This window comes from Chiloscyllium plagiosum, unplaced genomic scaffold (genome assembly GCF_037043375.1).
Source record: "Chiloscyllium plagiosum isolate Xiang-an unplaced genomic scaffold, Cpla_swu_hap1 HiC_scaffold_42, whole genome shotgun sequence".
NCBI classification, from domain to species: domain Eukaryota; kingdom Metazoa; phylum Chordata; class Chondrichthyes; order Orectolobiformes; family Hemiscylliidae; genus Chiloscyllium; species Chiloscyllium plagiosum.
Window position 1 is genome coordinate 85,268,816 of NW_028270180.1, and position 27,216 is coordinate 85,296,031.

Genomic DNA, 27,216 nt, shown 5'->3' on the forward strand with positions numbered 1-27,216 from the left:
TTTGGGCTGAGGTTAGAAACAGGAAAGGAGAAGTCACCATGCTGGGAATTTTCTATAGGCCTCCGAATAATCCCAGAGGAAAGGATAGCAAACATGACTCGCGACAGGAGTGAGACAGGCAGGATAGTTGTCATGGGGGACTTCAACTATCCAAATATTGACTGGGATCATTACAGTATGAGTAATATAGATGGGTCAGTTTTTGTCCAGTGCGTGCAGGAGGGATTCCTGACACAGTATGTAGACAGGCCAACAAGGGGCGAAGACACTTTAGATGTAGTACTGGACAACGAGCCTGGCCAGGTGTTAGATTTGGAAGTAGGTGAGCACTTTGGAGACAGCGATCACAATTCTGTCAAAGTTACTTTATTGATGGAAAGGGGTAGGTGTACTCCACCGAGCAAGAGTTACAGCTGGGGTAAGGGAAATTACGATGCAATTAGGAAAGATATAGGAAGCGTAGAATGCTGAAGGACACTGCAAGGGATGCGCACATTAAAAATGTGGAACTTATTCAAGGAAAAGCTCCTTTGTGTCCTAGATAAGTAAGTACCTGCCAGGCAGGGAAGAAGATATAGAACGCGTGAGCAGTGGTTTACTAAGGAAGTGGAATCACAGGTCAAGAAGAAGAAGGCTTGTATTAGGACAAAATGTGAAAACTCAGTTAGGGCGCTTGAGGATTACAAGGAAGTCAGGAAAGACCTAAAGAGAGAGCCAGAAGAGCCAGGAGGAGACATGAGAAGTTTTGGCGGATAAGATCAGGGTTAACCCTAATGCTTTCCATAGGTATGTCAGGAATAAAAGAATGACGAGAGTTAAATTAAGGCCAATCAAGGATAATAGTGGGAAGTTGTGTGCAGAGTCAGAGGAGATAGCGGAATCACTAAGTAAATATTTTTCGACAGTGTTCACTATAGAAAATGAAAATGTTGGCGAGGAAGATACAGAGATACTTGCATCTAGACTAGAAGACATTGAGGTTCACAAGGAAGAGGTATTAGAAATACTGCAGAGTGTGAAAATAGACAAGTCCCCTGGCCGAATGGGTTCTATCCTAGGATCCTCTGGGAAGCAAGGGAAGAGATCTCCAAATCATCATTGTCGACAGGAATCGTGCCTGAGAACTGGAGGATAGCAAATGTGTTCCCTTGTTCAAAAGAGCTAGTAGAGACAACCCTGGTAATTACAGACCAGTGACCAAACTGATAGATGAGAGTAAACCGGTTGATGTCTTGTATATGGATTTCAGCAAGGCGTTCGATAAGGTTCCCCACAGTCGGCTATTATACAAAATGCGGAGGAATGGGATTGTGGATCTGTAATTGGCTTGCTGAAAGAAAACAGAGGGTTGTAGTTGATGGGGCATGTTCATCTTGGTCTCTAGTTACTAGCAGCGTTCTGCAAGGATCGATGTTGTGTCCACTGCTGTTCGTTATTTTTATAAATGACCTGGATGAGGGTTTAGAAGGGTGGGTTAGTAGATTTGCGGACGACACTAAGGTCGGTGGAGTTCTGGATAGTGACAAAGGATGTAGTAGGTTGCAGAGACATAGATAGGATGCAGAGCTGGGCTGAGATGTGGCAAATGAAGTTTAATGTGGACAAGTGTGTAGTGATACACTTTGGCCAGAGTAATCGGAATGCAAAGTACTGGGCGCATGGTAAGATTCTTGGAAGTGCAGATCAACAGAGAGATCTCGGTGTTCATGCACACAGATCCCTGAAAGTTGCCACCAGATTGACAGGGTTGTTAAGAAGGCAAAGAGTGTTTTGACCTTTATAAATGGAGTGATTGAGTTCCAGAACCAGGAGGCTATGCTGCAGCTGTACGAAGCTCTGGTACGACCACACTTGGAGTATTGTGTACAGTTCTGGTCACCGCATTATAAGAAAGATTTGGAAGCTTTAGAAATGGTGCAGAGAAGATTTACAAGGATGTTGCCTGGGATGGAAGGAATGTCCTACGAGGAAAGGCTGAGGGCCTTGAAGCTGTTCTCGTTAGAGAGAAGAAGGTTGAGAGGTGATTTAATCGAGACATACAAGATAATCAGAGGGTTAGACAGGATGGATAGGGAGAGCCTTTTTCCAAGTATGGGAACGGCCAACACGAGGGGACAAAACATTAAAGTGAGGGGAGATAGGTATAAGACAGATATCAGAGATAGTTTCTTTACTCAGCAAGTAGTAAGGGCAAGGAATGCTTTGCCTGAAAAGGTAATAGATACGCCAATTTTAATTGCATTTAAGTCGTCATTGGACAGGCATATGGACGTACATGGAATAGTGTAGATAGGATGGGTTCCAGATTAATATGGCAGGGCGGCGCAACATCGAGGGCCGAAGGGCCTGTACTGCGCTGTAATGTTCTATGATCCTTTGGGACGGTAGAGAGAGGTCAGGCGGTTGTTGTTACGGTGAAGGATTTTCACCTCTTGCGCTGGCAAGGGAAGACCAGCTTTAAGCCTTCTATTCTCCAAGGAGAACTGGCCCAACTTTCCAATCTACCTTAACAGCTGACAGTGTACATACTCTGCTCCATTTACATTACCCAGTTCAGCACTCTCTAAAATCACTTATTTTCCCCACTTCCTGAAGTTTCACGAGCAGAATTGAGCAATAATGCCGCTGGTGGCTTCATTCGGATTCGGATTGACGAAGTGATCCGGCCGAAATACGCTTTCACTTTTAAAACGTGCTTCGCTTTGTCGTGTTTGCTGCAACATTAGCTCTCCCCATCCCGACTTCAGGCCGTCCGACATAATTTACAGGAACTAGTTTTTGAGAAAATCCATTGATCATTTTTGCGTAAGTGGAGAAAGTACATATGGGTCCGTCCTGAATTTAAACCACATATCTAAATCACTGAAAGCCCAAAAGGACAACAAAATGATATTCAAGGAGCAGTGCGATACAGACTGGTCGTGTTATACACTGTGCCAGCGGCTGACTACGTCCCTGGTTGAAATTCATTCCTCATCGCTCCTGAAATTTAGAGCAGCAATGTGTTTCCATAGCATCTGCTTCCCATTCTGTCTAACTGCTCACCGACGTTGCTGTTTGTCCCGCATTAAGGAACCAGACTGTCTCCACTGGTGGACAATGAAACCATTTTGTTTCTACTTGCAAGCTGTGCTGGGAGAGGGCACAGCCCGTTCGCTTTTCTCCCCAGTGTCAATCACGGTGGGTGGAATCAGTTGCACGGTAGTAAATGAGCAACTTTGATTGTGGATTTTTCCGAATCTCTTTTTATCCGAGAAATAGAAAGATGTTGAACTTTCGGGAAAGGAAGAAATGGACACTGCAGGTTCTTCCTCCAGGTAAATGAGTATGAGTTAGCTTGCTTCCAGCTTGTTTGGTGTTCAGAGTTCGGCTTTGTATATAAATCCTGCAGAAAGTCTCATGCAACACGGGCGTCTGTTTCTTTCCTGCGATCGGGCAAGCAGTTAACATTTGAGCCCAAATTTTCCCAGATATAGCGAACTGAAGAGAAACGCTTCCTGAGTGACAGTCATCTGCAGAATCAAACGCTGCAGTGAGTGTTCAAATTGAGCTATTGCTTCTCCCTCTGCCCCGGGACAGGGAGAGGGATGGCATAATCACGTGGTGTCATTCCCACGCAGACTGAAGCCATAAGGCCATCCAGTCCACGACGACTCTCTGTCACTTGTACCTCTCTGAGTTGGTTCTCAAACGTTGATACATGTCCAAACACTGAGAAAATATATCTACGTGGTAAAGTTGTCTTCCAAATGCTGATGATCGTGCCATTCATGTCGGAGCGAGTTATGAATAACGCTCCTGATTACGCGTCGGGATAGTGAAGCTTCAAATCCTAACTGGCTCGAAAACAATGTCGGCTTTTTTTGCACTTACAAACCAATCGTCCTATTTTTTCTGACGTCGAACTGACGTTGAATTTCCTGACCTGCAGGAACCTTCAAACAATGTCCGGGATAACATCAGAAACAATGTCCTGACATGACCACAGGAGGGGATCTCAAATTGTCCCACACGCGCTTCATGGGCACCTTCCTAACTCCATTACTCACTCACCCAATCACTGCGATTCGTGGGAATGCAAGGAAACAACATGGACAGACAGGTCGCAGCTGCGAGAATCTTTCGAAACTCTTTCTGAGGTGGAATCAAGAAGAAGGAAGGTTGGACTGTTCGATTGAGCAGGGATGATCGAGGCACCATCCGCTTCTTTAACAGGATAGAACATTGTCTCTTTTTTTTCTTCTTGGGCAGAAATCGATTCGAGGCATTGAAAGTACTCCCGTCACAAATGCTCTATTTTCAACTGTTGGTTACTGCTGTTTAAGAAAAACAGCACCTTTTATTTTCTGACCGGGAATTGAACGCGGGCCACAGCGGTCAAAGTGCTGAAACCTAACCACGAGACCACCAAGGAAGCCGACAGCAAGCTGCTGTGCATGTTGCCTGATAGCCCTTAAAACACCTTCTAAGAGCTCTTGTCAGAAACAACCGCTTGCTTTTCCTCAAACAATTTTTTATTCTTTGGCCTTGTCATCACAAAATCACTCCTGAATGCCTCTGAAGGTTATGTGGGTTTCTGTTACTCCGACTCTGACAGACAGTGGGCTCCAGCTTCAAACACCTGCTGGCTGATTAGGTTTTATTGCGTAAATCTTCAACTCTATCTGCCTTTAAACGTAAATCTGTGCTCCGCGGTGATCGATCAAGATTGTTTAGTCTACCCGATCCATATCCTTCATTATTTTGTATTTCAATCACGTCTTTTCAAAATCTCCTCTACTGTAAGAAACATAAAACCAGTCTGTCCAATATTTTTCCACAAATGAAACTCTACAACAAACCAATATCCTGTTAAATCTCTTTGGCACCGTTTCCAGTGCTTTGATATCCCTGCTGTAAATTGATTTGCAGAACTGCACACAATACTCTGGCTCGACCAGAATGAACAAATGAAATAACTGACGCAGAAAGCCACACAAACTGTCCTTTTCCAATAAATTCCCATTTGCTAAATACTGCGCTCTGTCCTTTTCCTGAGCATGATACTCCAATAATGTCTGGTCTATGTTAGTAAACCTGCTGTATGAGGATTAATCTCACAGGCAAGCATCTTAATCGATGGACTGTTTGGAAGTTCCCGACGGTGGGATTTGGGCGCATTCACCCAGCAACAATGAACGCAACAGCGCAGACTGAATGCTGTTAATGTGAGTTTTAGATTGTACAATGTCTCAGTGAAATTGAAGGAGTGATGCAAAGGTCGTTCACTGATCGTGGAAGGGAGAGAAATCTCCGAGAAAGGTTTCGTTTGAATCCTATTGCATGAAACGCTGTGATGTGTGAAAACGGGTAGTTAAAGGCAAAAAATAATCACCTCGAAGAGTATTTTCATGTAAAACATGACTGATTCATACCTGCGTTTGCTACGCACATATTGCTTGGCATAAAATGGAAAGATGCCTATTGCGATGACTCAGATTGGAACAGAACTTGCAGCAGCCACAACACAAAGGAAGACGCGAAAAGCAATGACGGTCGTATTAGAGGATGTTTCGGGTACATCCCCAAACGCACAACACAGTTGCCAAACAGTTACTGAGATGTGGTTGCTCAGAGAGGGCTGAATCTTTAAATTAGAGTTTGCTGAAGGCTGATGTCGATCGATTTCAACAAAACATCAGAGGGTTATGGGTACTGCAGGGTATTGTTGAAACGTATTCCCAATAACAATGTAGCTTCACATTGGTTATTTCACCAATTTGCTCACAAAAGCAACGAACCACTGCTGCTATATATCATATAATGCCAGTTCACAAGCCCAGAATCAGAGAAGCTAGATAGTTCAGCCCGGAAGACTCAATTGGAAATGAGGTTGGGGAAGTGCAGGGCATGTGGCTCAGTGATACAATAGATGTGCGCAAAATCCATCCAAGACGGTAGAGATGGGCGCAAAATGTTGTGTCTGGCTCTAACCTCACCTGGAGTAGCTTCTGTTGACATGAAGAAACAGGGAGAATTGGATATTAGGTTGGAACCTCCAAACTCAACTGTACCAGTTACATTGACATGGAGAAATGAGTATTGGACATCAGGCTGGGAGCTTCAACCTCACCCAAAGCAACTCGCATTGATACGGAGAAGGGTGCACTTGGACATCAGGCTGAGGGAAAGATCTTAATGTGAGGTAAAATAATTTCTGGCAGGACACATTTTTGTGGATTGAGGGAATATCTGCCTGAGGGAAATGTCTCGGTTATAAAGAATAATCCTGCAATGGTTCAAATGTTCCAGGAGCTCAGTGGTTCTCACTGCAGTCTCAGAATGGGAGGATCTGGGATTGATTCAAGCATCGGCTGACAGTCCGTGTGGAGATTGCACGTTCTGCATTTTGCTTGCATGGGTTTCCTCCTGATTCTCTGGTTACCTTCTCCAATCCATAAATTATCAGATGGTTTTGCCATGCTGAATTGCCCAGAGGTTTAGGCGCATTTGTCAGAGGGAAATGTGTCTGGTGGTTTACCCTTTGGAAGTTCGATGTGCACGTGTTGAGCCAAATGTCCTGTTTCCAAACTGTGAAGAATCTATTCGGTGTAAAGTGGAACGGAGACAATGTTTTCTCTCTTTGTTAAATTTCTGGGAGGGATATTTAGCTTCCCACGAGGACAGTGATGCAATGGATATTGTGTCTGATTCCGGATTAGGACATTGTAGGTATGATTCGTATATGGGACGACAGCAAGACTGGCAAGCTTCACACACACTTACGAAAAGTTGTTCTGAAGCTAGGAGGAGGTTTGAATTCCTGATATGCAGGCGTTGGAATCTCTTCAGTAGATGATCCCGAAAACAAGTCATTTTCCTCCCTCCATCATCGAAGTGTCATGTTGATTGGATACATATTTAGACAGTGATGGATTTGCAAGTACACTGATTGCTGGAGAATTTACAAAGTAACATTTGTTTTAGAATAAATAAAACTCACTGAGTTGGTATGAGATAAAAACGCAAAATCGAATTCTGCAATTCACTTAAAGTATACCTCGAAACATATCAAACTCAAATCCTAATTGTATTGAGTTATATAGAAAATCTTAAAAGCAAATGACACAATCTGTCGCTTTGGGCATAAAAGCCTGGGGCAAAATTGAACTGTTAGGAGGAGAACTACCAAGAACAGCATAGAACTGCATCGCTTGAAAAATGCCTCTTTTAAAAGGTACCTTTTCGACCAGTAACCTAGGACGCAGAAATTCCTAAGAAGAAGATAAAAAGATGCAGGATTATACAAATAGAAGTAGGAAAGCTGCCTGCTTTCGTGATAAGAAGTTTGGTTTTGTAAATGTTAATTGGGACTTTCATCAGACGAGCAATATAGAAGTGAAGATAAAAGATAGGCTTCAGGAAGAATTTGTAAATCGTGGTTAATTAATTATTCTGTTACACCTTGAGAAATAAAGTTGTTAATTTTAATATTAAATAGTTCTTGACTACTCGGATGTTTTACGGATGACTACAAGGGATAAATCTATTCATTGTAGCTGGTTTTAAATAAGGCAGGAGTGTTGACCCGTGCCGAAAGAGAAGAGGAAGAGGAAATGGTCCGACATGCAACTCGTGGGCACTTTACCTTTACCAAACCCAAATACCCAATTGCTGCGGCTCACAGAATTATGAAAGAAAAAAAAACAAAGACATGTCTTAGCTTTCAAAATCTTCAGAAATTAATTTGAAGCGGAAACAGATTATAATGAAGGGTGAAATGTCCGGTTGAGGGGGGACTATCGAGGCACTTTCATCTCCTTGAAGAACCTTGGAAATTGACTATCATGTTCTTGGCGACATTAGTTGATTCGGGACATTGAAAGGACTCCTGTCACAGATACTCGACATGCGTTTTTGTCTGTGTCAGGAACGAAAAAGCCGTCATTGCCCGATGGGGAAATCGAAACTGGGACGCCGAACTGAAGGCACGGAATCTTAAGTCTTAGACCACCAGTGAAGAATGTCGGAGTGTGATGCCCAGGTTGGTCGACAGCCTTCAAGCTCCTTAAAACAATCATTATCGCATTTTCCATCACCTGGCCTGTATGCCTGAGCATCACAAATTCACATCTGAATACTTCTGAAGGTTATGTGTGTTTCTGCCTCTGCGATCCATTCCAGTGATTTCCCAATTCAACCACCCTCTGTTTAGTAATGTTTTTGTCTCTCTATTGCATGTTAGGGACAAAGAAGCCCTGTGTTTTCGGAGCGGGAAAGGAACTCAGGCTGCTGTGCCACCGGGGTTGACTGCTGGGATCCTTGCATTGTTTCTTACTGACACAGTTTTTGGCTTTTGTTTTTCACTGGAGATTCTGTCACTCTGTCGTTTATACTGACTGAACTCTCTCATCATGTGAAATAGGTACATTCGTTACGTCAGCTGCTTCCTGTCCTTCTGAATGATCTTCCACAATTTCTTGTGAAGACAAGCAGGAATGGGGTACTTCAAGAGCATTTTGAATTTACAAGGCCAGTGTTCTAACCACTGAGCTACAGAACCAGTGCATTACCATGTGAGAGAGATGATCTCATGCGTGATAAACTGCAAGGTAATACATGGATCAATAGCCTATGTGTCATAGACCAAGCAAATGTAACAAAACCAAGACAGTGTCGAAGGAATCGAACGAAAAACGGGAGAACGCAATGCTAATTTAGATAGTATACAAGATGATATTCCCGGACAATCCGTTCTTTAGGATCCAGTGCTTTCAATGCTACGGTCTATTAATAGTTAGCATTTATAATAATCAATAGCAAATACACCCTGATCTTTCGAAGACGAATTATGCTGTGGACCCATCAGGATCACCTCCCTGCATGTGACAGTCCGACAACAGCAATGTCGGCTGCTATTGCCACGTGCACTTGGCTTAAAACATGAACAGATGGGATGGCAGAATAAGGGATGGTCAGTGGTCGTTTGTGAGAGGTGAGTGTGGACCACGTGGAGCCAAGCTCAGTGTGGATGCTGAAGGCGGGTTATCCTGCGTACCCTGTTACACTGATCACACGTAATCAATCATCCAAAATGGCTGTACTTTGTTTCACGTCCTTTGTACATCTCACCTCGGTTTAACTTGGCAAAATTTAACGAAGTCAGCTTTGCAGATTCATATTTGTACACAATTAATTTCAGAGGCAGAAAGAGAACATTCAGCCCAAGTCTGTTCCGCGATTTAGCGAACTCATATCGGAACCGATAATACTGAAATGCACATTCATGCATGTCTTCATAACCCTTCATAACTTTACTGAGTAAAAATGTGTCGCTCTCAGCCTTGAATATACGTTATGAGCCAGACCCTACAGCCCATTATGTTCAGAATTCCACGGAAAGAGAGGATGGTACAGGAATCAGCTGTCCATCTGCCAGATTAGAAACAACAGGGAGTCCCATTCCAGTAGGTGGAGGAACGAGAGGACATGGGACAGACAATGCAACAGGTTATGATAAGCAAGGGAAGGAGTGGAAGTGCGTTCACAGTCACACTATTATTCGGCGCTTCTCACATTCCAGTCACTTAATCTGTATAATTTACATCATTTCGCTCGCAACAGACCAATCTGTTCCTCACGATTGCATAAACACTGCATCCTCCACACTCCACATCACACTTGACATCACACTTCACATGTGATGAATCGTCATCTAGACTAAAAACATGAACCTGCTTTCTCTCCGTGTATGCTGGCTAACCCGTTGTGATTTCCACCATTTATTGTTTTCAATACGGACTGCAGCATCTGCAGGAATTTTCTCCTGAATTCTTTCTCATCTCTGTCTGAAATGTGCAACCACCGTTCTGATTTAAACAATCTGATAGTAGGCTGCCCTACAAGTGAACCAACTTTTCTGCATTCAAGAAGTTAAATCTTCAACGAACAATAAAAAGTTTGTTGTAGTACTGTGTATGTACAGGGCAAGACAATGGATACCAGCCTTTCCACCATTGGCGTTCATCTCTGTTGTGAAACTCTCACTGACTCCGACAGAGCTCTTCCCTTTACTGTCTTTAATTACAGGAATTAATGTTTATTTTTCAGATTGTTTACAGGAACAATTGATTCTCATTCGCTAACTCGGAATTAAAACCAGAAAATATCAGTGAGAGTGCTGATTCCTAACAACTGGGGGACCAGTGAAGGCTCGTGCAATGCTTGCAACTTCTTGACACTGTTATTGTCTTCTTGTTCAAATGCAAATTGATGACGATTCGCTGAGTTTTATGAGCAATCAGTCAATCTCTTTGGCGCATTATATCAGTGCCAGTCATCTAAAAACACACTTCTGAACACAGATTTCAGCACTTGACCTTGTGTGTTGTAACGTTGCATTGCTCAAATAAATAGGTATTCCATGACTTGAGGGGTTCCATGGGACGAACAGAATTCACTTAATCACTGACAGGAAACGTTGCTGTTTGTTGGAACATGAACGCTAGATTTTCCTCCTTGAAGATATTTCTGAAAATCAAACTCTTTCTCGGAGCATTTTTCCATTTTTCCTAATGATGCCATCAGTTTTGGATTAAATTCGTCATGGCTACTACGAATGACTCGCCTTTGCATTCCTTCTGCTCATCTGTCGTATACTGTCCCTCAAAGTAAACAACCAGCAGTTGTCTGTCTCTCATCAAAGTCCAGAAATAAAATGGTGACTTTATCGTTAAATGTGAGGCTCACTGTCAGAATTTGTGATATTATAGCCCTGGAGAACACAAAGGACATTTTATTCCCTATTACATGCATTATATAGGTCAATTATGCTCGTCGTCGATAAATAGAAAAAATCGTGGTATTTATAATACCAATAAATTGAGTTTCTACAATGGTGGCTCATAACCCAGCACAGCGATTCAATGATTAGCACCAAATAAAAATGAAATAAAGAGCCAATGCGGCAAATTGGAAATAAAACCACAAGATGTGGTAAAGACACCGCAGGTCTGTAAGTATTTATAAAGAGAAATCAGCGTCAATGTTTCCGTTTCACTGAACTATGGAAGCAAAATGTTGACTCAGAGTTTTCTTCACAGATGCAACCAGACCTGCTGAGTAATCGACGGAGTTCAGCTTCTCGTGCGGTACTCTGCTATCTGTGAAAGCATTACATGGCGCTTTGGCTGACGTGATGCATCTAATGTGAATCTGAATCAATATCCATCTATTGCACCGTTTCATCTCTGCTGTCCTTGATCAACTCTCTGTAAAGATCTTTCTTCCATTATCTCCGAGAATGCGTTCAACTGTCTTAGATATTTTATTATTCAATCCATTGACTCTCTAGATTAGTTATTTTTTACAGCTGAACGTAGTATCCATACTGTAAGTAGTTATTCACCAATAAATGGAGAAGGGCCTGCAATTTGTGTCAAAATCAATAAAAATTAAATGACATCATTATGACAACAAATTTCCGCACCAATCAAATTATGAGATAATATGGAGTTTACAAAATATTGACTGGCCAAATATGCAGTTTTCAAAACATATTTTACAGTGCAAATCTGAGGTTGAGACAGAGGGAAGGTTAGTGAACATGTGTCACAATTCATGGCATTCATAGCCGAAGGTTTAAGGAACCAAATGTGTAACAGTTAAAATCGACAATTATCAGGAAGTTAGAATTACATGTAACGCAGATAAATGAAAGGGCATTTGTAAAAAGAAATCAATATCTGAATATGCGAATCGCTGGCTGCGTTAGCAATTATTTACCTGACCTCATTGTACTTGAGAGGGCTGGAAGCCCGAGGATATTACAGGTCTGGGTCGAGAGCAAATGACGAAGAGGTTTGAATAGAAGGAAGTGAAGTTAAAATGCATCTGTCGGAATACGAGTTGGTGGGTGAACCGGAAGTGATGCGAATCCTGACAGAGGAGCAGGGTTTTGGATGATGTGTAAGTTTTGGATGAGTGAATAACCTGTGAGTGAATAACCTTCCCTTACACCATTGTTGGACTTCTAGTGAACAGATAAAGCTGGTAAAAATGAGAATGTACTTGGTTGAAACCTCATTCAGATGCAGGAAATGGAAGGAACAATGAAATATTAAACAGAATTCATGTAAACTCATTAATAGAGGCAGCGAAAATCAGAAAAGTGCCGAGAGGGAAGGTGGGAGGACGGCTCTCAGTGTATTAGAGGTTAGGTCCACGGAGAACAAAATAATTCATGAGAGTTTCAGCAGCAGATGAACAGAACATAGGTGGATTGGGGTTGTGTAACTTAGGTGGGCAGTCTTGGTGGCAATGGTGATATGTGTTTGAAAACACATTTCGGGGTGAAGCATTTCACCATGGTTGTGACGCGTGTTTTTCACACTCAGATAGTTGCCAGGGAGAGGGATGGATACAACGTCGAGGCATTAGCGTTTGTGTTGGAGGCTGAAGAAAGGCCACAATTTTGCCAGAGAGTCATAGTTTCATAGAGATGTACAGCATGGAAACAGATACTTCGGTCCATCTGTCCACGCCGACCAGATATCCCAACCCAATCTAGTCCTACCTGCCAGCACCCGGCCCATAGCCTCCAAACCCTCCCTTTTCAATTAACCGTGCAAATGTCTCGTCAATGTTGCAATTGTACCAGCCTCCACGACATCCTCTGGCACGTCACTCCATTCACGTACCACCCACTATTTATTCTATCCATGCCCCTCATAATTTTGTAAACCTTTGTATGGTCACCCCTCAGCCTCCGACGCTCCAGGAAAAACTGTCCCAACCTGTTCAGCCTCTCCCCATACCTCAATCCTCCAACCCTGGCAACATCCTTATATATCTTTTCTGAACCCTGTCAAATTTCACAACATCTTTCCGATAGGAAGAAGACACTAATTGCACGCAATATTTCAACAGTGGCCGAAGCAATGTCCTGTACAGCCGCAACATAACCTCCCAACTCCTGTACTCAATACTACGTTCAATAAAGGAAAGCGTACCAAACGCCTTCTTCACTATCTTATCTACCTGCGACTCCACTTTCAAGGCGCTATGAACCTGCACTGCAAGGTAGCTTTGTTGAGGAGTTTTTTACTCTACCAAGTGTGGATGTCTGACAAGTCAGGATGGTGTGCAAACTGGAGAGAAATCTGCAGATCACTAAGCGGCATGGTTGCTCAGTGGTTAATGCTGATGCCTCACAGCAGTCGAAGCCCAGATGCGATTTCAGCCTCCAGTGTCTGTCTGTGGGCATAGAACATAGAACATAGAACATAGAACATAGAAGAATACAGCGCAGTACAGGCCCTTTGGCCCTCGATGTTGCGCCGATCCAAGCCCACCTAACCTATATTAACCCACTATCTTCCATATACTTATCCAATGCCCGCTTAAATGCCCATAAAGAGGGAGAGTCCACCACTGCTACTGGCAGGGCATTCCATGAACTTACGACTCGCTGAGTGAAGAAACTACCCCTAACTTCAGTCCTATATCTACCCCCCCTTAATTTAAAGCTATGCCCCCTTGTAATACCCGACTCCATACGCGGGAAAAGGTTCACACTGTCAACCCTATCTAACCCCCTAATCATCTTGTACACCTCAATCAAGTCACCCCTAAACCTTCTTTTCTCTAATGAAAACAGCGCCAAGTGTCTCAATCTTTCCTCATACGATCTTCCTACCATACCAGGCAACATCCTGGTAAACCTCCTCTGCACCCGTTCCAGTGCCTCCACATCCTTCCTATAGTATGGCGAACAAAACTGCAAACAATATTCCAGATGCGGCCGCACCAGAGTCTTATACAACTGCATTATGACCTCAGGACTCCGGAACTCAATTCCTCTACCAATAAAAGCCAGTACGCCATATGCCTTCCTCACTGCACTATTTACCTGGGTGGCAACTTTCAGAGATCTGTGTACATGGACACCAAGATCCCTCTGCTCATCCACACTACCAAGTATCCGACCATTAGCCCAGTACCCCATCTTTTTGTTATTCTTCCCAAAGTGAATCACCTCACACTTAGCTACATTGAATTCCATTTGCCACCTTTCTGCCCAGCTCTGCAGCTTCTCTATATCCTGCTGTAACCTGCCACATCCTTCCTCACTGTCAACAACTCCTCCGACTTCCGTATCATCCGCAAACTTGCTCAACCAACCTTCTAACCCCTCTTCCAGGTCATTTATAAAAATGACAAACAGCAATGGTCCCAAAACAGATCCTTGCAGAACACCGCTAGTGACGGCACTCCATGAAGAAACTTTGCCATCAACTACTACCCTCTGTCTTCTTCCATCCAGCCAATTTCTAATCCAAACCTCCAACTCACCCTCAATGCCATATCTCCGTATTTTCTGCAGTAGTCTACCATGGGGAACCTTATCAAACGCCTTACTAAAATCCATATATACCACATCGACCGCTTTCCCCTCATCAACCTCCTTCGTCACCTTTTCAAAGAATTCAATAAGGTTTGTGAGGCACGACCTGCCCTTCACAAAACCATGCTGACTATCCTTGATCACATTATTCCTATCCAGATGTGCATAAATCCTATCCCTTACAATTCTCTCCAAGACTTTGCCCACAACAGAAGTGAGACACACCAGCCTATAGTTACTAGGGTTATCCCTACTCCCCTTTTTGAACAAGGGAACCACATTTGCTATCCTCCAGTCTTCTGGCACTACTCCAGTAGACAAATAGGACATAAAAATCAAGGCCAATGGCTCTGCAATCTCCTCCCTTGCTTCCCAGAGAATCCTAGGATAAATGCCATCAGGCCCAGGGGACTTATCTATTTTCACCTTTTCCAGGATTTCCAACACCTCTTCTCTACATACCTCAAAGCCATCCATTCTACTTATTTGTGACTCAGTATTCACATCGACGACAATGCCCTGTTCCTGAGTAAATACTGAAGAAAAGTATTCATTCAGTGTCTCCCCAATCTCTTCCGCCTCCACACGCAACTTCCCACTACTATCCTTGACTGGACCTATTCCTACCCTAGTCATTCTTTTATTCCTAACATACCTATAGAAAGCCTTAGGTTTTTCCCTAATCCTACCGACTAAGGACCTTTCATGGCCCCTCCTTGCTGCTCTTAGCTCTCTCTTCAGGTCCTTCCTGGCTACCCTATAACTCTCAATCGCCCCAATTGAACCTTCACGTCTCATCTTGAGATAGGCCGCCCTCTTCCATTTAACAAGGGATTCCAATTCCTTATTAAACCACGGCTCCCTGGCACGACCCTTTCCTCACTGCCTGACAGGTACATAATTATCAAGGACACTCAATAGTTGCTCCTTGAACAAGCTCCACATATCATTTACACTCTTGCCTTGGAGTCTACTTTTCCAAGCCACACATCCTAAGTCATGCCTCACCGCATCATAATTTCCCTGACCCCAGCTATAACTCTTGCCCTGTAGTACAGACTTATCCCTCTCCATCACGAGTGTAAAAATCACCGAATTATGGTCACTATCCCCAAAGTGCTCACCTACCTCTAATTCTAACACCTGGCCTGGTTCGTTACCCAGAACCAAATCCAGTATGGCCTCACCTCTTGTTGGCCTCTCTACATATTGTGTCAGGAAACTCTCCTGCACACATTGAACAAACACTGACCCATCTAACGAACTTGAGCTATAGCTTTCCCAATCAATATCAGGAAAGTTAAAGTCCCCCATAACAACCACCCTATTACTGTCACTCATCTCCTGAATCACCTCCCCTATCCTTTCTTCAATGATTCTAGGACAATTAGGAGGCCTGTAAAAGACTCCTAACAGGGTGACCTCACCTTTCCTATTCCTAACCTCAGCCCAAACTACCTCAGATGGCGAGTCTTCATCCAACGTCCTTTCCACAGCTGTAATACTATTTTTGACAAGCAATGCCACACCTGCCCCTCTTTTACCCCCACCTCTGACCCAACTAAAACATTTCAAGCCTGGGACCTGCAACAGCCAATCCTGTCCCTGTTCTACCCATGTCTCCGTAATAGCCACAACATCGAAGTCCCAGGTATCAACCCACGCTGCAAGTTCACCTACCTTATTTCGTATACTTCTTGCATTGAAGTATACACTGTTCAAGCCACTTTCCTGTTTACAGACACCCTCCTTGGAAATTGATGCCATGTTCCTAACCTCCCTACACTCCAGGCCCTGCACCCTGAAGCTACAATCTGGGTTCCCATGCCCCTGCAGAGTTAGTTTAAACCCCCCCCATGAGCACTGACAAACCTCCCCCCAAGGATACTGGTGCCCCTCAGGTTCAGGTGTAGACCATCCTGTTTATAGAGGTCCCACCTTCCCAAGAAAGAACCCCAGTTATCCAAAAACCGGAATCCCTCCCTCCTGCACCATCCCTGTAGCCACGCATTTAAGTGTTCTCTTTCCCTATTCCTCGAATCTCTATCACGTGGCACGGGTAACAAACCAGAGACAACAACTCTGTTCGTTCTCACTCTGAGCTTCCAACCTCGCTCCCTGAAAGCCTGTCTAACATCCTCGGCACTCCTCCTACCTATGTCGTTGGTGCCAACGACTTCGGGCTGCTCCCCCTCCCCCTCCAGGACCCGGAAAACACGATCAGAGACATCACGTCCCCTTGCACCTGGGAGGCAACATACCAAACGTGAGTCTCTCTCGTTCCCACAAAACCGCCTATCTGTGCCCCTAACTATCGAGTCCCCAATTACTACTGCTCTGCTCTTCTTCACCCTTCCCTTCTGAGTAACGGGGACAGGCTCCGTGCCAGAGACCTGAGCCCCGTTACTTACCCCTGGTAAGTCATCCCCCCCACAAGTATCCAAAACGGTATACTTGTTCTTGAGGGGAACGGCCGCAGGGGGTCCCTGCACTGGCTGCTTCCTCCCAGTCCCCCTCACTGTCACCCATCTATCTGCCATCTTTGGAGTTACTACTTCCCTATAACTCTGATCTATGACCCCCTCTGCCTCCCGAATGATCCGAAGTTCATCCAACTCCAGCTCCAGTTCCCTAACACGGTCTTGGAGGAGCTGGAGATGGGTGCACTTCCTGCAAGTGTAACCGGCAGGGACGTCGATGGCATCCCTCACCTCATACATGTTGCAGGAGGAACATTGCACTGCCTTCACTGCCATCCCTCTAAAGCTAACTTTTATTTTAAAAAAAACTGGGTCCAAAGAATACAACAAGCAAAATTCAGCACTTACCTACTTACCAAAACAGGTGTTATTATTAGGTTAGAGGAGGAGGGCGGGTGGGAGGCACTACCCGTGTAGTGCCTCGGGTTCCTCTCCTTCGCGCTTTTAAAGGGGGAAAAAACCTATCCAGGTAAGCTTACACTAACTGCTTCCGGGTCTCGGCTGCCCCTCTGGTCGTCGTCACTTCCCCCTGGTGCTCTCGCTCTTTCTGTGAAGAGAGAGTGAAAGAAAAAAAAAAACACCGCTGCCCGCTACCGGTAAGCACTTTTAAAACCAAACGGTCTTACCTTCGCTGCTGCTCGCACTGGAAATGACCGACCGCTTCGAAGGGTGAGTATAAATACTCACCGCTTTCCTTCCCGGCTGCCCCTCTGGTCGTCGTCACTTCCCCCTGGTGCTCCCGCTCTTTCTGTGAAGAGAGAGTGAAAGAGAAAAAAAAACACCGCTGCCCGCTACCGGTAAGCACTTTTAAAACCAAACGGTCTTACCTTCGCTGCTGCTCGCACTGGAAATGACCGACCGCTTCGAAGGGTGAGTATAAATACTCACCGCTTTCCTTCCCGGCTGCCACTCTGGTGTTCGTCACTTCCCCCTGGTGCTCCCGCTCTTTCTGTGAAGAGAGAGTGAAAGAGAAAAAAAAACACCGCTGCCCGCTACCGGTAAGCACTTTTAAAACCAAACGGTCTTACCTTCGCTGCTGCTCGCACTGGAAATGACCGACCGCTTCGAAGGGTGACTATAAATACTCACCGCTTTCCTTCCCGGCTGCCACTCTGGTCGTCGTCACTTCCCCCTGGTGCTCCCGCTCTTTCTGTGAAGAGAGAGTGAAAGAGAAAAAAAAACACCACTGCCCGCTACCGGTAAGCACTTTTAAAACCAAACGGTCTTACCTTCGCTGCTGCTCGCACTGGAAATGCGAGCAGCAGCGAAGTTTGCAGATTTTCTCCCTGTCTGTGTGGCTTTTCTCCAGGTGCTCGGGTTTGCTCCCACAGTGCAAAAATGTGCAATCTGGTTTAACCTGATAAGTAGGATGCAAATGGGCCTTAGTGGGTTATTCTTTGTAGGGTGGGTCTGAAAGTGTTGTGCTGAAGTGTGTGCTTCCACACTTCAGGGAATCTCACCTGATCGAATCAAACTAAAAGTGATGGTGTTCACATCAATCTGCTGCGCTGCTGTTTCACGTTCGTGGGGACGGAGTGTTTGGAAGCTTCTGACGACGCTCTGGTCAAGTTTTGGGTATTGGTATTCCATCTCTTTCAGTCGCTAACTTCACATAGAAGACAGAGTCTTGAGAGACATTATCTCTCAGTCTCTTGTTCTTTTCTTTGACATTAATTTCACAGGAGATGAGAAGGGAAAGACTTACAAAACATAATATGATGGGGTTGTCAATTTCATCAAAAATGATACGTGATCAGATATTGAACATGGAAGGAAACATCCAGTTTACAGTGGGAGAGAAACGGTATGCGTGTTGTGGGTTTGGGCAAAGCTTTGGCCAATCATCAAAGCCACAAACCGCAGTTTCCTCTCGGGTGGAAACTGTGCAACTGAAGGGATTGTGGGGAAAGATTCATTTTCGCAAATGAGCTAGAACCTCATTGATGGAGTCACAACTGTCCAGTGTGTGGGAAGGGATCCACTCAGTCATCTCACATGCTGCATCAGCAGCTCGTTCACACTGACACAGAGCATTCGAATACGCATGGTGCACGCTGAGAAGATACCTTTCAAATGCTAAGACAGTGGGAAGTCCTTTAGAAAGTCTGTGCAACAAAAGTCCCATCAACTTGTTCACACTGAGGAGAGATTTTCTCAAGGCTCTTACTATGGGATTCACGGTACAATTTACTGGGGACTGTTTTGTCAATAACGTGTTCACATTGATGATAAACTTTGCAAGTGTCTCGTCTGTGCGAAGTGCTATTCAGGTTCTCTGGAACTAATATCCCATTAACATGTTAAACTCAACGTGGCATGTCGTTGTAAGGATGTGTTCACAGAGGAAATGAAGAGAGGGCAGTGCTTCATAAAATCTTGTAGAATTCTTTGAGGAATCGAAGAGCAAGTGAAACAAAGCAAAGCCACTGGATGTAAGTTGTTTGCATTTCCAAAAGGCATTTCACAATGTGCATTTTGGGAAGGTGTTAAATAAGAATACATTGTGTTAGTGGCAAGGTCCTGGCATGGACTGAGGAGTGGCTGACTGGCAGAAAACATGGAGTTGGGATACCGGGGCTCTTTCACGATGGCAGGCGGTGACTCGTGGAGTTCATCAGGTGTTTGTGTTGAAACCATAACTGTTCAATTTATGCATGAATGATCTGGTTAAAGGAATAGAGGGCGTTATTATTACGTTTTCAGATGAGACAATGATACGGGGACAGATAATTCGTATTTAGAATGGGGAAGGCTGCAGAATGACCTGGACAATCGCAGAGAGTGTATAAATATTTGGCATGTGGAATACTGTATGAAATAGTGCGTGGTCAGACGTATTGGGCAGAAGAGTAGAGACATAGCATACTTTCTGAAAGGGAAAAGGCTTCCAAAATCGGAAATGCTGAAACATTTGTGAGATTTAGTTCAGTATTCTCTTAATGTTGACATATAGGTTATTTGAGAGTTGATGTGAGATAATTTTGCCCAATCACGATAATCAAAAGAGATTCTACAAGGGCATTACAAGCAAAAGAATAATTAGCGCCTTTTGATGGTGTAAATACTTATATTTGTCTCGAATCGCAGTAGATGAAAGAGATATAAAATGACTGTCTGGCAGTTTTTACTTTCGATGTTTGAGAACTCAAATTGATATTTTAGTTCACAATTTTAAAGAGGAAAAGTTGGATTTATTTGAAAATAAACGTTTGGATATTTGTCTGGAATCAGACTGAGTGTATCCCAGGACTTCGTGGGAGGCTGTGAGCAAACTATGGGGCCCCTTTCAGAAATAATTTATCATCTATAACCACAGGTGAAGTGCCTAATACCCTAGGATTACCCAATGTTGTGCATTTATTTCAGAAAGGTTGCACATAGAAACCCGTGAACTACAGGACTGTGAGTCTAGCTTTGGTGGTGGGTAAGTTATCGGAAATGATTCTAAAAGACAGGATTTTTTCGCATTCTGAGTTTTAAAAAAATATATTCAGCATGGTTTTGGGTGAGGGAAATTGAGTCTCACAAACATGATTGCATTTATGAGAAAATAACTGAGAAGATTTATGAGGGCAGAGCCATAAGACATTTTTCACTTGGATATTGGTAATTGCTTTAACAAGGTTCCATATGGTAGATTTATGCTTCCAGTTATGTCACATGTGAATCAGGGTGAGCTTTCCAGTTGGATATAAAATTGATCTGATAGCATGATACAGACACGGAATGTGACGGTTGATTCTTTTTCAGAATGGAGGATTGTTCGCAACAGTCAATGACAGGGATCGGTGCTGGGTCCACTTCTGCTCGTCCGTTTTATATAAGTTATTTAAATTAAAATATGCCAAGCCTGGGAAATAATTTTGTATATGCCAGCAAAATTGGTGGCAGAGTCGACTATGAAAAAAGTTGTCTGAGATTACAAAGATCAATATGTGACTCGACGAAGGATCAGCAGGCTGTGTTTAATTAGGATAAATCCGATGATCAATACTTAGATAATTAATAGTGTGCATTTGGGTGATGTTGTCCAATAGAATCCCAAGGGGTTCAGGCGCATAATTATTTGAAGTTTGCATGTCATGTAGATCGGGTGGTACAGGAAATGTTTATGATGCTCAATCCGTTGAGAATAGGAGTTGATACGTCATCTTGTGGTTGCACAGGGCGTTGGTGAGGCATTGCCAGGAGTCGTAATGTTGAGGAAGAATATTATTAAGCTGGGGAAGGTGCAGTAAAGATATGTCAGGTTTTTGTTGGGAATGGAGATTTTGTATTTGATGGAGCAGCTGGAAAGACTGGGACTCGTTTTCAGTGGAATGTACGAGATTGAGCGTAGTTTATAAAGTGTTAAAAGGTATGAACAACGTAAATGGCAGATTCATTTTACCTTGGATGACGGATTTCAAAATCAGTGAGTAAACTTTTAATGTGAGAGGAGGAAGATTTAAAAAGACTCGAGAAGGCTCGATAGATGTTTGTCATGCAGTTAAGTTCTGTTCCCCAATTTATTGTAACCTTTTCCTCCTTCTGCCATCGTAATTTACTCTATTCAGATTTTATCCCCTCGACTCAGAATCAACTCTGTCAATCTCTATCTTAATGAAGAGTTCTATCATTGCATTATTCAATCTCCCACAAGAGCTCTCTGACAGCTAAATTGCCAATTATTCCCTTTTCATTGTACAAACAAAGTTATCTAATTAAAGTTGCCGGAGCCCCAGAGATAATGGGACAACTGCCTCACTTGTGAGACAGAGACGACTGATGGTGCTTTACCCTAAGAGTCACCGAGCTTCAAGCAAGGGGCAAGCATAAAAAGCTGAGACTTTTAGGGCGACCTTAGCTGGTGCGGAGACTGAATGCGTGGTATTCGTGTTACTCTGATTCATAAAACAACCGTCCACACAATTGATCTAACCCACTTTCACACAACATGCATTACTGGGGGTAGGGGGTGTGGGGGATCAGGATGCTGAAATACTAGTCACGACAGATTTGCTGGGCTTCTTTCGTGGGGTAGCGTGGCCCAGCGGTCTGTGGCGCTGGATCTTTGCACCAGTCTCTCTGCAGCTGTGGATTTAAACCTCACTGCTGTCGATATCACAACTCCAGTACTGTCCACACTTGTATACGAAAGGGCTACGGGTGTTCTGGCGGTTTTAATTTGAGCGTTTGAGACTGCTGATCTCTGGGTCGTTGCAAAATGGGTGCTTTCATTTTCGCACTGGATCCGAGCTCTACATTCAACTTTCACTGTGGGCACTCTCATTCTTTCGTTGACACGTCCGTTTCTGAGGGAAAAGTCTCTTCAATTCACTGCGAGTTGCCAAGACAAGTCGATCAGTGTAGGTAAATGTACGATGCATGATGTCCCTTTCAAAGGTGTAGGTTCCACTCCACCGTGCATTAAAATGGCCACTTGCTGCGGGGAATGTCAGTGATGGCTCCATTTCAAATGGTGCTGAAGTGAAATTAACTGATTAGAAGATTGTGATGGAAAACATAGGGAACTTTCAGTGAATGTTTCACAACTCACATGGAAAATTATCTTCTTGTGTGCCTATGCGAGTTGACGCAACAAACAGTTTATTGTTGGTAAATGGTATGGGATTGGGGTTGAGCAGTGTTGTGAGTATTCAGTGCTGGACGATAGTGATCTCTGGGAGCGAGTCAGTCAAACATTCCAAGAGCAGGGAGAACTGATTGGTCGAGGATAACTCTCCCATTTTCTGTTTCTGTGACAAACATAGAATTTGCCCTAAAATATCAGCAGGTCTGTCTGCATCTTTTTTCATGTCCATCTCCCTCTGCCTTTCTGCCCCCTCCCTTTCTATTGAATATCTCCTGACTGCCAACTTTATCCTTAGCTTCTCTTTTATTATTTACTCTCTGGCCATTTTGACAGGCTCAAGATTTGTTACAGACATATCCCATCTCAACATGTTTAGTAGCTCTGACGTGAGGTCCTCGAACTAAATAAGTAACTCTGTTTCTGTCTCCTTCCGTACCTGATAGCCAGAGACCAGAAGGTAGAGGAGGCCGCATAGGCCTTTCAGTCCAAGTCGTCTGTTCTACCATGTGATGATGGTAGATGTGAGTCTCAACACAAATCTACAGCATTCTCTCTGCAATGCTTACTCTACCTGCTTTTAGGAACCAGTGTGGTTTCCAACGTGGGTCTGAACCCTGCCCCCTCCATATGTATTGGCAGCTTGTTACAATGTCTCTGTGTGTGACTGAGTTTGGTATGATGCCAGCGCAGCAAATATGATCACTCGTGAGAAAAGCAATTACCGCTTGGGTTGTGGTGGGGGGGAATGGGGCAGTTAAATCGGGTCACTGTCCCCGCTGTGTTTCTGTGGGGGAGCGGTTATCACGTTCTCCTCCAAACTGAAGTATCCCTGTTTCCAGTTGTCGAGCACAAAAAAATGATAGGCTTGTTTCTGAACATGGGTGGATCTTATTGCTTGCTGATCTTGCAAGTAAACTTTCCATTGAATGTCCCAGCCATTCCTCGGCTGTGGTGAAAGTGAATACAAGTCCAATTAATTGTTGTCTACGATTTTATTCGATATCTATTCTTCCTTGTTCTGAATACGCACGGAATTTCCCACCACGGGCGGTAAGTATTTTTAAGAGAGCAGTCGGCGAGCCCTGATGCTTTCTGTCGAGAAGAAGTATCAGCTTCTGCGAAAGAGGCCGTGTTCAGAGACGGGCAGAAACATTGCTGTTCCTTCCTTATGGGCGACAGGCTTCCGGATTGTGATGGATGGGGATTGATTGCAGTCTCTTCAGCAAACCTCGTTTTGAATTTAGTCGCCCAACACTACTTTCCTGGCGAAAAGCAATACAATTCCAACTAATTGCTGCATGAACCTCCTTTTTCAAATTTGTCTCTGGAGCGGTCCTGTATATGCGCTGGTGTCTGCAGTAGTTGTGGCTATCCTGTTTAAGTGGGAAGTTACATGCTTTCTATCGACTCGGTGCTCCAGAGGAAATTTTCCCAACCAAAATTCACATAAGACACGGGACATCCCCGGTTCAAAACGAGGCAGCATTATTCTTGTTCCATTGTTACAGGCGGTAGCCTTTTAGATTGACGTGAACCATGCATCAGTGTTTGATGTTCACATTAGCAAAACTGTGTTTGAATTTGCTCGTCCATATCCGTTGCCTTGGTGAAAAGGAATGTAATTATTCCGGATTAATTACTGTGTGAAACATTGTTGTGTTGCCTTCTCCCCGTGGAAAGAGTATTGGCGATGATGAAGTGCTTAATCCAGAATCGTCAATTCTCCTGCTGCTCCAAGTTACTGACCTTTTCCAGCCCCACTTTCTCTTCTAAGTTTCTGTCCTCCTTGTTGCTAAATATAAGTCGAATTATACACCTCCGATGGCTGTGCTGTGTAAGGCCAATTAACGGGCATTGATTCTTTCTGTACCAGTCATACCGCATTTGCTTTACATGCCAAGGTGGCCTAGTTCAGTGTGAAGGGGAACTCTCAATTGCTGATGTCACAGCAAACACTGGATACCAATGTTCAGTCTCTGTCAACTGAATTCAAATCTAGAGTAAGAAATGCCTGATTTAGACGTTGTCTGCCGTTTCTCAACCTTTGTGAACCAAAACCAGAAATCCTTAATCATGATTTGCACAAATTCACATTTTCGAGTTTTTCAACACAGGGTACATTTGCCGTTTTATTCGGTCAGCAACAGAAATGAAAATATCTACTTCCTCAGATGAACTGCTTGACTCACACTCTTATATCTTTGCTCTGAAATCTAAGCCATGTTGGAACAGAAAATGAGGAAATACTAGACTTCTTTACAAATGACTTCGTATCAATTTTATTTCTTTCATGTCAGCAACGTCTAAACAGGGAGGAATAGGAAACTGAGGCACATGCAGCTCCGGTGAAACACTTCTTTGATTCAGTAATCAACAAGAGGAGTTAAACGACTCAGGAGAGAGAGAGAGAGAGAGAGAGAGAGAGAGAGAGAGAGATCAAATTTCGAAAAAAAATCACGTTTTTTTCACCTCGAATAAAGAAAAATATAAATACAAAGCAGGAATCAGCAGTAGCCCTTCGCTGGAAAGTCCAATGAAGATGTTAACTCGTAGGTTGAAGAAACGTCAGGAAATGAACATTCCAGCTCAGTAAGTAAACCTACATCCAAATAAATAGACGAGTGGGTGTGTGAGGCGATAGTGAGTGGTGCACCCCGAAGATCCAGCTTAAAATGGGGATGGAAAAGACCACCAGTGATGTGATCGATGAGGGCCAGGTCCTTCTCTGACGGTACAGAGGTGCGTGAAATGCTGAGACTGGAATCTGCAACCTCACGCGGAGCACCTTGTATTGCTGTCGAGCGGGGAGAATTGTGACATTAGGCTGGGGGATTGAACCGCACCTGGACCAACTTTTTGACATGGAGCAGCAGGAATTATTGGAATATCAGTCCGCGAGCTCCAACCTCCCTTGCTGCAATTTTTATTGATATTGAGAAGGAAGCACTGGGACGTCAGGCTGTAAGCTCCAACCTCACCAAGTGCAGTTCTTATTGGAATGGAGCAGGGAACATTTGGACATCATGCTTGGAGATTAAAACACACCTGAAGCAATAACTATTGACATGAAGAAGGAAGCATAAGGACATCTGGCTGAGAGAAAGGATGCTCAGCTATCTTAATCTGAAGTGAAATAGTTTTTAGCAGGACACATATTTGAGGACTGAGGGGATATGGTTCCAAAGGTAAATGTCTCAGTTAAAGAGAGAAATCCTGCAAACGTTCTACTCGTGGAGGAGTTCAGTGGTTATCTCTGCACTCTCAAAGCGCCATTGATCGGGTTCGATTCCAGCACTTGGCGACTGTCTCTGTGGAGTTTGAATATGCTCCTTGAATATTTGCGGGTTTCCTCCGGGTTCTCTGGTTTCCTCTCACAATATAAAGTGGTCAGTTGCAATGAACATGTTAAATTGCCGATACAGTTAGGTGCATTACTCAGAGGGGAGTAAATCTTGTGGGTTCCTCTTTGAACAGTCAGTGTGCACTTGATTGTCCAAATGGCCTGTTTCCAGTTTGTAGGGAACCAAATCTGTGCAGAGAGAAATAGGGGCATTTTTTACGATCTGTGACCGTTCTCATATGGCTGACTCTGCACTGAGTTAAATTTACAGAAGCGAGTTTTAGCTTGTTTCATATTATTGAATTTCCTGTGAAGTCGCACAGATCGTTAAAGTAATCTAAAGCTACGAAAATTAACGGGAACATCCATTGTGGTTACACTCGAGTTTACCTCGATTTATGGACGAAAAGCAGGGAACTAGAGTTGAAATTTATCAGATTAACAGAGATCGCATTGAATGCTAGCGCAGATATCTGGTGAATGTCAGCTTCATGAGGGCAGACGTATTTCCTTTGCGTCTGTTGCTTCAAAAAGTGGGGGCCATTGATGTGAAGCAGTGATGGTGATTATCTTTGCTGGTTATTCAACTTGTGAACATGAACGTTGTTGTTCATATTTGTGTTAACAACACTGCTTTGCAGCCTGGATACATGCCGTAATGTCCTGGCCAGTGGCGCAATGGGTAATGCAACTGTCTACGGGTCAGTAGTTTGTAGGTTGGAATCCTGTTTGGCTCGACAGCAAGACCTTTCGGCTTTACCAAACTGATGACGAGTTGCTGTGAGGCTAAGATGTGGATTTAATTCCATAAATCCCCTGAGTATACCATGGTCACCACAGAAGTAGAATCTGAAATAGTTTGTTCTTACTACTTTGTATTTACCAAACCCAGCTGCTCAAATGCTGCAGCTCCAGGAATGGCAAGGAAATGAAACAAATACCCAATCTCAAGTTTCAAAATCCTCAGAAACTCCTTTTGAAACGGAACTGATGGAGAACAAATGCTGAAATGGCCGACAGAGAAGGGACTATCCAGGCATCTTCCCCTTCTGTCAGAATCCGACACATTGACACTAATGTTCTTGGGGTGATTAATTGAACCGAGGTTTTGAACGGAATCCTGTCACAGATGCCGTCACCACTTTGTGACGTGGTCAGTTTCATTGGCAAAGAAAACATATTTGTCCACATGAAGCTTCCTTTCACCCTCTGTCTGCCCAGATATTGAATTTGATTGTGGCCCATCTGATAAATTCCACCTCCTCTCTCCTGTTGTTCCTCCATTATTCGAGGGAAACTCAAGCCGAATCACAACATCATATATTTCCTTTAATGTTCGCATTTTTAGATTACTTTAATGACCTGAACAAGCTTGCAGGAAATTGAGTAGTCTGAAAAAAAAAGATTTTAAAAACCCTTCCAGAAAGGACTGACTGTT